At 37.3% G+C, this 12489-nt stretch overlaps 1 protein-coding gene across 1 annotated transcript in view; it reads right to left on the reverse strand.

Annotated features, from left to right (window-relative positions):
- The window catches only part of ppt2b (palmitoyl-protein thioesterase 2b), a 230658-nt gene that overhangs the window by 180436 nt on the left and 37733 nt on the right, over positions 1–12489 (reverse strand). The gene's annotated exons all lie outside the window — the stretch shown is intronic.

Below are 12489 nucleotides of genomic sequence, written 5' to 3' on the forward strand. Positions count from 1 at the left end.
CAACCGTAGCACCCTGTTTCTCTTGCTCTTTGCTGTTGTTGATTGCTGCATGAATTCCAATTTGGGGGACTTGACAGTTCAGACTGCAGCCACATTCTGGAAAAATGTGGCCCGGAGGGGATTTTAACCACATACGAAAGTGACCTGGATCGAATTTGAAAATGGTCCACTTTTATGCGACTTTTCCCGTTCAGTCGAGTCGGAAAAACACGAAAAAAATCGTATTTGTGCTAGATTTACAGCTGAAATGGTCCTACAGATGTTGGATGATGGTGAGGCAGTGATGGGGTTGGACTCAAGTGTCTGAAAATTCTGATGATGAGGACCAAGACTATTGTCCAGGTGGCAGTGGCAGTTGTCCACCTGGAAATCCAACTGAACAGGATCAATCTGACTCATAATATTCCACTTATGTATCCTCTGAAGAAGAAAGTGTCCAAATCATTGCCAACAGAATGAGTTGGTAGGGCTCTTACCAGCGAGAATGACCTCCCACCCAGGGCAGACCACAGAGCCACAATATCCTCAGAAAAAGGCTTAGCACCGCTGTCTCAGCAAAAAGATGCATGGGAGCTCGTCATCATTGATGATAAAATACAAGGAAGGATGAAGTCTATTGCTGTTCTGTTTTTTTTTTTTTCCCCAAAAATGTTAATTGAATCATAAAGATATTTCAAGCATGAAATCATTCTTGTGTGGCCCTAAATATCATACTAATTAATAGGGTTGTTCCTATGATGTTTTTTTGCTCCCGATCCAATCCCGATCGTTTTAGTTTGAGTATCTGCCGATCCGATTGCTTTTTTTTGCTCCCGATTCAATTCCAATCATTCCCGATAATTTTTCCCGATCATATACATTTTGGCAACGCATTAAGAAAAAAATGAATAAAACTCGGACGAATATATACATTCAACATACAGTACATAAGTACTGTATTTGTTTATTATGACAGTAAATCCTCAAGATGGCATTTACATTATTAACATTCTTTCTGTGAGAGGGATCCACGGATAGAAAGACTTGTAATTCTTAAAGGATAAATGTGACTTTGTATATTGTGACTAAATATTGCCATCGAGTGTATTTGTTCAGCTTTCAGTAAATGATACTGTAGCCATTTAACTGCCCAAATGCATGATGGGAAGTGCAACCATGACTGTGCGTAGTGGTACCAATTGATATATCTTCTCTGCGTTGGGAAATAACATAAGGTGTTAAGAAAAAGATCAATTGCTTCCCATGATATTTCTAATCGTAGGGAGAGGGATTGTAAGGCTTTAGCCAATTAAGAAAAGGCTCCAAAGGCTGCCAAAATTCACTCTACTCATTTTACGCTGCCTTTTATCTCTCTATATAGTTAAAACGGCGCCATTACAGATTGAGCACGACAATGCGTGAGTGGGTCGTGCGGCGCATGCATTAAATGCGTTAAATATTTTAACGTGATATATTTTTTTAAAAATTAATTACCGCCGTTATCGGGATAAATTTGATAACCCTACCTTAAGCCTAAACTAAAGACTCTGGATGAGTGTAACATATTATGTGTGTAACGTTAAATACAATTAGAAAATTATTTAATTAAAAAATATATATATATTAAAAAAAGGTATGGCCGATATTTTTTTACCGATTCCGATACTTTGAAAATGACGTGATTGGACCCGATCGATCGGGACGCCGATCGATTGGGACATCTAAAATAAAGATATTTCAAGCATGCAATCATTCTTGTGTGGCCCTAAATATCATACTAATTAATATACAAGTGACTATTCTTCACCAGAATGGCATAAAAACACATTGGTTCTAATATGGGTCATTTTTGACCCACTTATGGAAGAGTGTAGGGTCCAGTAACTTGTGCATCTAAGGGTTAAACCAAGATGTTTTCAGGTTGAAGTGCTATTTACATTAGCATTACAAATTGGAAATGGCTGAAATCTGTAAAGTTGCGTTTTGAATGAATCCGTGGTTACATTTGTTAATCATGCCTCCACTAATAAGAATTCATATCGCACCTACAGTGTCTATTTCTGAATACAAGGACAACACTTAGTCCAGTAGCACAATGGAGTCAATATTTTCTAATCCAAGCCTTTGCAGACGTTGCACAATGAATCTTTTGTCTTTCATTTGTGAAAGGATTCACAATTCACCTCGTTTTGCTGTCGCAGTGCTAGACAGGCAGCGATGTCCTTCTGCGCACTCCTCGGGAAACTTAAGGCAGTCCATAGGAGAAATGGCAGGAAATACACATGTGTAACATGTCAGACAATCTGAAAAAGACCACAAACTGAATGCAGTTACTGTCAAAAAAAGCAAAAACCACCACAAAAATTGAATACATAGCATTGTTCGAGTACACCATGCCACAAACAGTATATTTTGGTCTCAGGTTCTAAGTGGTATTTCCTAGTTTGTTTCATCGCACTGACATATAAAAGCACTTTTGTTTCCTAAAAAGGGGTTTGTGGTCATGACTTAGAAATTCTACATATTTTCCACTTTTCTTTACTGTTGTACTTTCTAATGCTTAATTTGCACATTTTCCTCCTTATTTTATAGACCTGGTTTGACCTGAAACACGAAGAAATGGCATTTACGTAACATGAATAATTTCTGCATAACTACAACGTAAAATCGGAAATTTGGAATATAGCCTCTAATTTTAGCAAAACCAAACTTTGACCTTTTCAGTGGCACTTTTTTATGTAGTTTGGACCCAAATAACACAAATAAAACGATTAGAAGCCAGGAAAATTTTTTTTTACTTTTTTTCTGTAACATGGTGTTATTATCTGACAGATTAATCGATAAGTAGAAACCCAATACATTAAAGTAAAAAAACCAAAAACAAAAAAAACAGTTTCATCAGACTGTAACACTTTGGCCACATTCTTTTCCAATGAAATCAAGTAAATTAAGGACAAAATTATTAAATGAAATAAATAAATAAATAAATAACGCATTTAAACAAAGTATTCAAATATTTCTGAGTTGCTTTCGATTTAGTTTAATGCAACGTAACAGCAAGGTTAACGAAACTGATACATATTGGTAGAGGTACAAGTACAGACACAGTTTTGTCATCCAATAAGGTTGAAAAAAAGTAGTTTTAGAAGCAATACTTAGCAGATTAGGGGAAAAATGCATTTTTTCAAATTTAGGTGACAAAAATAAATCAGAATAAATTAAGGACCTTACAGGGAAAATCCAAGTATTCGGTCTAAAAATTGAGATGAACACATCTTTTAATACATATACATCACTCTGTCATCATATTCAAAGAATAACTAAGTGTACAAAAGCAAATATTTACAATTACGTTTTTTTTTTACTTACTGGCCAGGGGAAGATAACAGAGTAGCAAGAGAAGCAGCGACATGATGCTTCCTTCCAGTCCAGCAACTTAGCTCTTAATCAGCAGCAACTTCCAAATTGTTTCCAATTTGTTGTCGTTGAAGCACACACCCCTCCCTTATCATTCTCCTTTCCCTACTCCTCCACTGTGTCATTAACGGACAAATTTACCAACATACGGAGTGAGAGTTATCTAACAAACATTTCAAGTGGATAAGAGCAAGTATTCAATGACTACACATTAAACATGCGAGGTGTATTAGTCAGAGACATTCTAAATATATGTAGACCCCACCATGTGGAGTGTTGCGCGGTTGCTGAGACACGTCAGCGCGTTCGCCATTTTGCATGTGTCAAATTTGGCGCTTGATCTATGTCAACTTCAGAAAGTGACGATTAATAATTCATCCGTTCATGAATAATTCACAGTGGTGGAATGTAACGAAGTTAAAGTGCTTCTTTACTCTACTTAAGTACATTTTTGTGTATCTGTACTACTAATTGCAATAATTTTCTGGGAGAAAGTGAGCATTTTCTGACAGAATTGCAGGGGTGCCAATACTTTTGGCCAGCACTGTAATTGTACATAATTTTTCACTTGTATTTAATTTATGTCCACAATATCAGGTGTGAGGTGTTATTTCTCTAAAGTAGAGCACTATTGTTTCCATTTATATGCTTTCTAAGGTTTGTTTGGATATCAACTGATATCAAATGTCACTTTTGACAATCTGTAAAATTAACTGTAATTATAATTTAATGGGAGAGTTGATTCATTCGTTTGTTCATCTTCCACGCTGCTTATTTTCACGAGGGTCGCGGGGATGCTAGAGCTTATCCGGGGGCTGCCCCAAAAGTCAAACTCCGCCTTTGATTACAACTGTCTCATCTCCTTTGACACTAGAACTACCAAGGGTGGATCAGTTGATACAAATCACTTTTGTAACCAGAGAAGGGTCATCTGACCCTAATCAGCATATTTTTTGTGAGCACTGAGGTCCTCATTAGTCATTCCAATTCACACTCGCAAAACCACAGGGTTGGATTGCTCCAATTAGCATCTTGAGTGTTTGCAAGGCAGGGCTGCCTTGGCTTTGTTGGACAGTGGACCGCTCAGGCAGGCAATCGGGTGGACAACCTTTTTACAGTATGTTCTGTATACTGTGGCAAAACAGCTGTTTGAGCTGCTGTGGAAAGTTCTTTGGTCATTGTGTGCTTCAACATAATAAACTGTGAAACTTGACAACTGAATGTTGGAATTGTCAAGACAAAGGAAAGGTGCTTGATGGGATTTTTTCCCAGATTTTCTAACACTCAATTTTCTAAAATGTAGACAGTCTGGTTTAGCTACAGTTCTGGATGCTAGTCGAAGTTTCATGCCACATGGCCCTCTCATCTTTTTTACACTAACCCAGGAGTTAAAAAGTCACTCCTGATTGCGCTTAAGAGATGTAATTATCATTGTTTGAAGCCGTGTTAGAGGTTGAAAATATCCCTTGGGAATAATTGCATCTCATATTTGACATTTTATTCCTGGCGTAAACACTCCCAAAAATTCCCTTTTATTGTGCCAACTTCAAAGGTCACTATTTGCCTAAAATAGTGCCATATAAAACCACCAATTAAAAAATATAACACTGAGCGAATGTTTCATCTATCAATGCCACAATTTGTGATTGTGAAAATAATTACTTGACATTATCATAAACATGATCACATAAAAAAATAAATAAATAAACATTTCATTCGGAGTCCTTGACATGACATTTCCAAATTTGACACAATTAGCATCCAGAAGACGAGTGACAGTCAGAAGATAGGAACGTCTACTTTAACCAAATTATCCTTGAGTTGTAATGGGAGACATGAGGACATCATGGTGGACGGTCTGCTGACTGGAGGTCTTGTGATGGAACCAGTAAAGTGGCTCAGACTGGATAAGCAGTTTTACTAGTTAATGAGCTGTGTGGAGCAACACAGGGCGAAAACACGTAATGGGCAAAGATTCACACGGTAAGTTAATGAAGTCATTAGTCAAATTTGAATGATTATGATTCAAAATTAACTTGATCGTTGGCAATTTTTACATTTAAAATGTGGGTTCTGCTACATACACTACCTAATCATCCACCTTGTCGAACAGTTGTCAGCCAAACACTAGGGGGGAGCGAATGGTTAATAACCGATCAAAACTTGAAGGAGATCGTACATTTTTTCGTAGGCACCATCAAACTGTTTGCATTAGTCTAACGCACTTAATATAATCAATCAGGGAATAGTAGTTTCTCGTATTTACTGTTTGACTGTTTGTATTACTCCAACACACCCAATGTTCAAATTGTTCAAATGTCCAAGGGCCATCATGAGAAGTAGCAAACCACATCATTTCAACACAAGACAGCAGTGTTGTTTTTTGTCAACGATGACGATAACGAAAAAAATTGTCAACCACACTTTTTTTCTCGACGATGACGAAATGATAACGAGCTAAAAACGTGTTTTTTGAGACTACAACATGACGAAACAAAAATGCGCGAGAGTTTCTGTCACGTGTTCACAATGTGTGACATTTTATGTGTAGTTAGCCTGCATCGTAGCAGTGTCTGTAAGATTTGTTTTATCTTGGCTAGAAAGGATATGGCGGAAAACACAGACAAGACCGAAAAAGCAGTTTCTGCTCTTGCACCCCGCTTGAAAAGAAAATGCTGTATTTTAAGCCAAAAGAACTGTTGTGTTTGATCGAACAATATGTCTATATGCTGCCATAGCAGATTCATGGCGCACTAAGCCTCCGAACTATTTTTCATTAGTCCATTTTACCCTGAAAACCCCCGTCTACAGACGTCGCGCAACCGCTTTTGTTTCAACCTAGCCATGAAAAGAAGGTAAGTAATTATATTTATTCTTCAAAATGTTTGTCATTTTTAGCTTTGAATCATTAATGGATGTATAAATTTTAGTTAAAAAAAAAAAAAAAAAACGACTTAAAAAAATTATTCACTCGCATATTCTAAACTTTTAAACGAATTACGTCACAATGAAAAATTTGGCATCTGTAAAAAAGTACCTCATAACTATCGCTTAATTGTATTTTTTTTGTTACTGTCGCATTTTTGCCGATATGTTAGATGATAAATAACTGATCCAAACAAAAAAAAAATTGAAAAATAATGTTTAAAGCTGAGCTATATGAAAAAGAAAATCTCAACCACTCCTTGTTGTCTGCGATTTCTGCATCGCGGCCCTTGTTATAAGACCATGTTTCATCCATAAAATCCTAATAAAATCCGGCTGTGGCCATTCACAGCTGTGTCTTGACACTCGGTGATACATGCTACATGGAGTTTTTGGATCGAAACAAGGTAAGTAAGCGATAATATCTCGTTAAAATTGTGGCGTCTTTAATTCTGTTCTCGCGTGCTCTCGCCTTCAATTAGGGTTTTGCTGTTTAAAAAAAAAATTTTTTTTTTTTAAATTCCTTCCTGTTCCAAATTTTTGTTCCCCCAGAAAATGGAGATTTTAAGCTCTCCAAAGATGTATCACACATGCATTTCGGACAATTTTGAAAATTGGCCAAATTGAGGGTCTCAGAGCGGAACTTCAAGTCACCTGAGTGTTTTCCGCCATATACAATGTTATTTTGGCCTTTAAAAGTCTGTGCTGAGTGATCATCACACACCAAATGTAACTCGTAGCGTGAGCATAGCTTTCGCATTAGACTAATGCCAACGGCGACCGTCCTCTTAAACTCTCAGGCAACTTTTTTTTTTACATACAGTTCATGGCGTATAGGTGGTTATAATTAATTGAAAATAATGTACTGTTTTTCTGCTAAATGTGTATTATCACCGAGTAGAGGCTACAAGATGTGCTCGTCTGTCAATGTTCATTCGAAATAGTTGAAAAACTTTATTGATTTATACAACAAAAACTAGACACATTTTGAGGTGACTAAAATATGACTAAGACTAATAAGTATTATCGTCTAAAAGACCTAGGCAGCAATTAAAAGGGCTGCTCAAAACAACACTGGAAGATGTTAGGTGGAACGAGAAGTTATTACCCTACTTAGCACAAGTGTGGCAGAGCTACCATGACTGACCTCTGAGAGGCAGCATTGTATCCACGGGCTGGTTACCATTCTTTGGCAGGCCACATTTAGGCGTATAGTTCACCCTCCCTTGCACACTTGTGGAATGTGATTTTTTTTTAAATTTTTTATGCATAATACCGTTATGGCCCCCCTCCCCCCAAAAAAGACATGTGTGGAATACAGGAGGTCCAATCCAGCCCGCAGGGTTGTTCTGCCTGGCAGGCATATTGTAGCTCATTCATGCAGCACACACACTAGTATGAAAAAGTATCTGCACCTTTTGGAATTTCTCACATTTCTGAATAAAATCACCATCAAATGTGATCTGATTTTTGTCAAAATCACACAGATGAAAAACAGTGTCTGCTTTGACTAAAACCACCCAAACATTTATAGGTTTTCATTAGGGCTGTCAAAATTATCGCGTTAACGGGCAGTAATTAATTTTTTAAAATTTAATCACGTTAAAATATTTGACGCAATTAACGCTCAGACAGATTTAAATGACAGTACAGTGAAATGCCCACTTTTTAATTGTGTTTTATGGAGTTTTGCCGCCCTCTGCTGGCGCTTGGATGCGACTGATTTTATAGGCTTCAGCACCCATGAGCATTGTGTAAGTAATTATTGACATCAACAATGGCGGGCTACTAGTTTATTTTTCGATTGAAAATTTTACAAATTTTATTCAAATGAAAACATTAAGAGGGGTTTTAATATAAAATTTCTATAACTTGTGCTAACATTTATCTTTTAAGAACTACAAGTCTTTCTATCCATGGATCGCTTTAACAGAATGTTAATAATGTTAATGCCATCTTGTTGATTTATTGTTATAATAAACAAATACAGTCCTTATGTACCGTATGTTGAATGTATATATCCATCTTGTGTCTTATCTTTCCATTCCAACAATAATTTACAGAAAAATATGGCATATTTTATAGATGGTTTCAATTGCGATTAATTGCGATTAACTTCGATTAATTAATTTTTAAGCTGCAATTAACTCGATTAAAAATTTTAATTGTTTGACAGCCCTAGTTTTCATATTTTAATGAGGATAGCATGCAAACAATGACAGAAGGGGTAAAAATAAGTAAGTAAACCTTCTGCCCAAGGAGACTTAAAAAGAAACTGAAACCAATTTTTACCACACAATTCAAATCAGTGTGTGTGCCCAATCACTGATGAGTGGTTTAAAGCTGCCCTGCCCACTATAAAACACACACCTGGTAAGAAATTTCTTGATAAGAAGCATTGTCTAATGTGCACCATGGCTCGATCAAAAGAGCTGTCTGAAGATCAAGGATTGCTGGGAAAGCATCCAAAACAATCTCTAAAAGTCTGGATGTTCATCAATCGACAGTCAGAGAAGTTGTCTACAAATAGAGTTTGGCACTGTTGCTTCTCTCCCAAGAAGTGGCTGTTCACCAAAGATGACCCCAAGAGTTCAGCGCAGAATACTCAGAGAGGTAAAAAAGAACCCTAGAGTGTCTGCCAAAGACTTACATAAATTACTGGCACAGTCTAATATCTCTATACCAGCGGTCTCAAACCAACTCCACAAAGGGCCGCAGTGGGTCCTGGTTTTTGTTCCAACAGATCCAGCACAAACAGTTCAACCAATGAGGTTTCTACTAACATAAGCAGCACCTGATTGCAATCAACTGATTACACTTGTAAGAAACCAGATTGGTGAAAAGGTATTTGTCTCGTTTGGTTGGAATGAAATCCAGTACCCCCTGCGGCCCTTTGAGGACCGGTTTGAGACCACTGCTCTATACACACATCAGCTCTATGTAAAACTATGGCCAAGAATGGTGTTCATGGGAGGAGTCTACGGAGGGAGCCACTGATGACTAAAAAAAAACATTGTTGCTTGTTTAATGTTCGCAAAAAGGCAATTGAACGCTCCCCAGACATTTTGGCAAAATATTTTGTGAACTGATGAAAACAAAGTTAAATTGTTTGGGAATAACATACAATGTCATGTTTGGACGAAAAATGGAATAACTCACCAACATCAACACTTCATCCACATTGTGAAGAATGGTGGAGGGAGCATCATGATTTGGGGCTGTTTTGATGCCTCAGGGCCTGGAAAACTTGCATTTATTAATGGAAGAATGAATTGAAAAGTTTATCAAGATGTTTTGCAGTAAAACCTGAGACCGTCTGTCAGACAATTGAAGCTAAAAAGAGGATGGATGCTGCAACAAGACAGTGATGCAAAAAACAAACGTAAAGCAACTTCAGAATGGTTTCAGAAGAAAATACACATTCTGGAGTGGCCAAGTCAAAGTCCAGACTTGAGCCCCATTGAGATGCTGTGTCATGACCTGAAGACAACGATTCATGCCTGACATCCCAGGAATCTGACTGAACTACAGCAGTTTTGTAGAGAAGAATGGGCCAAGATTAGTCCTGACCGATGTGCCAGACTGATCTGCAGCTACAGGAAGCGTCTGGTTGAAGTTATTGCTGCCAAAGGAGGGGCCACAAAATATTTAATGTGATGATTTATTTACGTATTTTCCCCTTTCTGTCATTGTTTGCATACAATCCTCATTAAAATATGAAAACCTATAAATATTTGGGTGGTTTTGGTTCAAGCAGACACTGTTTTTTCATCTGTGTGATTTTGACAAAGATCAGATCACATTTGATGGTGATTTTATGCAGAAATGTGAGAAATTCCAAAAGGTTTAGATACTTTTTCATACCACTGTATGTGTCCGACAAAGCAAAATGAGTTTTCCAGGGATGTTTTGTTGAGGACTCCCTATAGTGGACAGATGGTGTTCTTTAATCCTGTCTGTGCCCTCTACTTACCATCTTTCTTCCAACCCCCTAAACCTGCTATTCCACCACTTTATGTGCCCAAATATTTCTTACCCACGATTGATTTATGTCTTGTCCTGTGCTGTCCCCAGACTTAACTGCATTGAAGTCAGAAAAAGGAATGTACTATTTATGGCACATGTAAAAAAAATAAATACATTAAAAAAAACTTCTCACTTAGTCATAACTGTCCAGACGTATGTTGCCTAAATAAAAAGCCAACACTATAAATTGTGTTTTTGTTTTTTAATTCAAATGAGATGTAAGCAACCCCTCCTCACTCCATGTTTATCCAATCGTCCAGCACCATTTGACCTATTTGGGAAAAGCTTAAGAGATTAATTTTTTTGTCATGTCAAGGACAAAAACAGACAACCGCTCAGGATAAGCAGGCATGAGAAAAGACAGCATCCTGCTTTCATGCAATGTCAAAAATAAAATCAAAAATATAAGGAGGTATGAACTTGTGAGTCACCCTTGAATATACTGCTTTCAGGCAGTGTTATGCAATTGTAACAATCTGTAAAATAATATGTAATTTTTTTGTAGAAAATATATAAATTAAACCAAGGGCGTAGGTTTGGTCTTGACGTTGGTAGGGACGATAAAACAGCATAACCCGTATGTACAATTTTTGCTGGGGACGGGACATTCATAATGATCAATGCAAAATAAATCTATTGATTTATACTAACTTTTATGTGTATTGGTTCAGCCTACACTGTTCAATTCAAACCTTTGTTTTCTAAAACTAATAAAGAAACATTTTTGGAAACTTCTAGAAAAAATGTCCGGATTTTAAGAGCAAATTTAAATTGCATTATTTGAACATACCTTAAATAATATTATCATACAAAATAAATGTCCCACCGGCGGGAGGCCCCGGGGACGACCCAGGACACGCTGGAGAGACTATGTCTCTCGGCTGGCCTGGGAACGCCTTGGGATCCCGCCGGAGGAGCTGGTTGAAGTGGCTGGGGAGAGGGAAGTCTGGGCTTCCCTGTTAAAGCTGCTGCCCCCGCGACCCGACCCCGGAACAAGCGGAAGATAATGGATGGATGGCTGGATAAACATTTGTCTTAAGACCATTCAACAATGTTTAAATAAAGAAATTAAATATAACTGAAAAAAACTATGTCAGGGAATAACAAAAATAAATATATATATATATATATATATTTTTTTTTTATGGAGCTGTCCTTCAGTAAAACACTACCGCTTTTGTCCACAAGCACAGCCAAACTCAACAACAACAAAAAAAGAAAGCTCCTGAGGGCTGCTTTAAGACCTCTAAGCAGCTTCCTACTCGAGTTTTGCAGGTTAGCAAGTTCAAACATTTTTTTGTTATGCTAACTCTGATGCAGGTCAAACTTTCAGTTGCAAAATTAATGGTGTGTTCCCCACTTACACAACTTTGACGTCTTTTTACACTTCTTACAGTGGTTGCTACTGGCTGGGGAAAAAAACTTGTGTGTTTGTCTGGGAATGGGGTTCACGTCATCAGCCAATCTGCAGCAGAGTTAGCATAACATTAATCTGTGTGAATTTCTCGAACTTGCTTTGATATATTCTCCTGTATGTTTTCTATTGTTGATGTTAAATAAACTGTAAGAAATGTAGTGAACTAAGGCTTACCCCCTTATAGTTAATTGATGGTTAACAAGTTTGTATTTCTTGTGTATGTTCATGTAATTTGTGTTCAAATATTGCAATTTAAATTTGCTAATAAAATCCAAACATTGATTCTGGAAGTTTTCAAACAGTTTCTTTAGTAGTTTTTGAAAACAAAGGTTTGAATCGAAAGGCGTATCACCTGAACCAATACACGTGAAACTTAGTATAAATCAATACAGATTTATTTTGCATTGATCATTTAGCCTATTAATGAATTAGGTTCATATTGGTGAGAAATGTGGCCCTGACCCCCATTCACCCTGTCTTTTTGGCCTTATAAATGTCCCGTCCCCAGCAAAAAGTGTACATGCAGATTATGCTGTTATATCGTCCCTACCAATGTTGAGACCAAACCTACGCCCTTGCAAATAAGGTTTCTTAAAAGTTGGTGGGGACAATTTCAGCATCCTGAAAAGTTGGTAGTGTTATGTCCCTACCGTCCCTATGCAAACCTACGCCCTTGCATTAAACATATCCACTTCTTCCTAGAGTTTTCAGTTGATCAGAAATCA

The sequence above is a fragment of the Corythoichthys intestinalis genome, chromosome 22, assembly GCF_030265065.1.
Source record: "Corythoichthys intestinalis isolate RoL2023-P3 chromosome 22, ASM3026506v1, whole genome shotgun sequence".
Lineage (NCBI taxonomy): Eukaryota > Metazoa > Chordata > Actinopteri > Syngnathiformes > Syngnathidae > Corythoichthys > Corythoichthys intestinalis.